General features: G+C 28.1%; 1 protein-coding gene across 1 annotated transcript in view; it reads left to right on the forward strand.

The window, feature by feature from the left end:
• The window catches only part of LOC106678399 (solute carrier family 7 member 14), a gene marked incomplete at its 5' end in the record, with an annotated part of 170,552 nt that overhangs the window by 122,107 nt on the left and 44,954 nt on the right, over positions 1 to 3,491 (forward strand).

Genomic DNA, 3,491 nt, shown 5'->3' on the forward strand with positions numbered 1-3,491 from the left:
TTTTGTACAAGACTATAATTAATTGTCAAACAAAAAATCTGGTATTGAATAAGATAAATAAATAAAAATATCATTGGAAAACCATAATGAGGGAAACGCAAGTGGAATACCAAGTAATGAGAAACTTTTATCGGCTCCCTTCCATTTTAGGCTATTTATGTATCTATTTTTTGATCTTAGCTACGTATTTCAATAATTTTAATTCTTATATTTATCTTGCATTAATTTCTTAAAATATAAGAAACTAGTAATATAATATAATTTGTTTTATCAATATTTTTCTCAATAATGGCATACTCAATTTCAGCTTATTTAGATTTCATTATGGAGTAGAACTCTAAAATAAGGTGATCATAATATAGGTTATAATGTAAAATATAAATATATAAGAAAAACATGTAAGTTTCAAATAAAAAAAATTATAAATTTAAATTACATTAGATTATAATTTAAAATCAAATTTCCGTCAATAACATTAAATCCTTTTTTTTCAAAATGAAACTTTTAAATCCTTACAAATATATAAAATTAAAATATTACCTGATTAAATTATAAATTTCATATAAAATTGTCAAGGTTTGTGGATGTAATATAGTAAAAAAAAAATTAGACATCTCACTAATGTTTTTCTTTAGTCAAAACGATTAATTTTTAACGATGTTTTACAGTTAAAATTTTTATTTATAGCTATCAATTTTATTGACAACAAGTGAATTTGATGAACAATCCAAGCACAACAACAACAATTTCTAATCAGGGGCATCTCCTTCTGGCGTGACACGTTCCTTGCAATCAATTTATTTTCTATATTGGAAGTCATAAAAGCTCTTCAATTATATTGTAATAACGGCTAAATCACTTCAAAATTTTCAATGTAGCTATCATTTGAAAGTAATAACCACCTTCCATCATCAAACATCTCAATGAATGCAATCAGGTTATAGCATTGCATGGTCATCTTGCTTATTTATTTTAACTAAATCATCTACATGCTAGATGTAATAATGCAGATTTTCGCCTACATAAGTAATGGTGTTCATAAGATCATATATCTCTCATTGGCTAACACACCCATTCGGAATTATTATCAGGGTACTACTTTAGAAACGCGTGTTCCAAAAGATTTTTCTAAACGAGCCGATTTTTTTCACAGGGTTTATCGATCATTAGCCTTCCTCAGGATAAAATATTATAGCAGTGTATTTAGGATTTCGTATTTGTATAATTTTTTTCTCGTCTATCTTGTATAACCGGATATACTTGTATTGTGGAAATTATATTTGTATACCCGAATATAAGCCAAACTTCCATTAAAAGATTACTGTCCGGCAGTATTAAAATTAGATAAAGTTTTTAAAAACATTAAAGAATAAAATATTCTCGATAAATAAAATTATACTAATTAAAATATGTGATTATCATATAAAAAATTATTTTATGATATCGATTGTATGGAATAATCGATCATCAAAATTAACATGTTTATCATTGAATGTACGCGTGATATATTACAAACGCAAAGCCTCGATACCGCAAACGATATTATTGATTGCCTAGTTGAAGGGATAGGCCAGATAATTGGGTCCTTATCAATCCCAACGATTAGCATTTCCGTTTAATTGGATTACTTAGGGATAAATTATAACTAATTATTAAATTCCATAAATTCAAAGTTCATAATTCTCCTCCAAGAAATTGTGAAATAAGATTTTTTTTTTTAATTTTAGTTAGGACTCTGCATGTTTTAAACTGATTTTCGTTTCACAAATATCTTATATATATAAGAATAAATAAGAAAGAAATGGACTATTGCGATACAAGTGACAGATCTTCTAGAAATCTGCTGAAGAGGAAGAAATTTCGAAACAACTCCCTATTCGCCACTGAAGATAACTCTTACCAAGCGACTACAACAAGAAGCGAATAAGTCAAGATTTATTGGAATTTTCCACTGATTAATGAACGAAATCCAACCATATCGTAAACATATCAATTTATGTTAACTATATTTACATTCAGACTGGGGAACTGCGAACCAAGCCTGTCTCCAATTGTAAAGGAAATATTCAATAATATTAGTAGCTAGTGGAGAATGGGTGGAGATATTAGCAGCAAACGCTCAAAACTTGAGTGGAAAATCATACTATTACTCGAAATCCAATATAATTATTCACAATAGGTCTGTGGGTCACTGCCGTTTCAACTTTCGAGGAGGACTGTAAAAGTTGGCAATGCTAGAAAGGGATTGTACTAGGGGTTTAGGATGGGCATCTATGTTTCGATCTTAACTGTGTGTTTCAATAATTTTAATTCTTTTATTTATCTTACATTAATTTCTTAAAATATAAGAAACTAGTAATATAATAGAATTTGTTTTTTCAATATTTTTCTCAATAATGGCATACTCAATTTCAGCTTATTTAAATTTCATTAAGAAGTAGAACTCTAAAATAAGGTGATAATAATATAGGTCATAATGTAAACTATAAAAATATAAGAAAAAAAATTAAATTTCAAATTGAAAAAAAGGGTTAGGATGATGAGTGAGTTCTTCATTAAATTTCGTGAATTTAGATTTAATGAGGTTTAACTCAAATGGGATATTAAGTTCATCGAGTAGGGTATTATTGGTTACATATTAAGGAGCATTCACTATTATTCGAAGGACTTTAGATTTGAAAGGATTAGTCCAGATAGGTTTTATTATTACAAGATGATATTATTGCCTTGAAAAGTAATAGTTTGTCGTCTACTGAAAGGTGTGATTTTCTATTTAGTTTTCTGTATACGAATAGGTTCTATTAATATATAATTGAATAGTCGATTAGGTTCTATTAAGGGACTTAAAAAAGACCAGTTTGTGGATTCCAAGTTAGTCTTCTGTCTAGTAGGAAACCAACATTGGTGGACACTCCTACCAACAAGGAAGGAATTGGTACAAGGGCGTATCCAGGATCCAAACAACGAGCGGACAAGCCATAGTTAGTCTGTGAAATTTCAGCAAGGAAAATGAGAATGAAACTAAAATTTTTTAGAACATTATATATAATTGTCGCCTTACTGTGCTTATTATTATTATTATTATTATTATTATTATTATTGTGCTTTATTAGTTATTACAATCAGTATTTACTTAAAACATTTATTTTAAATTAATAATTTTTTTTTACTCCCAGGGGGTCCCTTCTGCCTATATTTTTTTCCCCTTCTGTCTCCCTCTGGCTACGTCCGTATAGAGTAAAAGTGAGGTTGCGGACAGATCTACGTGGTATGGTTTCATGGTGGAGGTTACATATTAAGATTTTGATTCATTAACTCTTATTCACCAATTGTACATTAAATAATATTTTTTACAGAAGTTTGAAATCAAACAAGTACGTAATAAAAATTTGAAACTAAGAAAAATTCAATTTGTTCAGTTATTATTGAAAATATATGTTACTTGAAATTCATCAAGAAAATAAATTTCTATACATCAAATTATCGAATTT

Source organism: Halyomorpha halys, unplaced genomic scaffold, assembly GCF_000696795.3.
Source record: "Halyomorpha halys isolate HHAL.00 unplaced genomic scaffold, Hhal_1.1 Scaffold140.1, whole genome shotgun sequence".
In the NCBI taxonomy this organism is placed as follows: domain Eukaryota; kingdom Metazoa; phylum Arthropoda; class Insecta; order Hemiptera; family Pentatomidae; genus Halyomorpha; species Halyomorpha halys.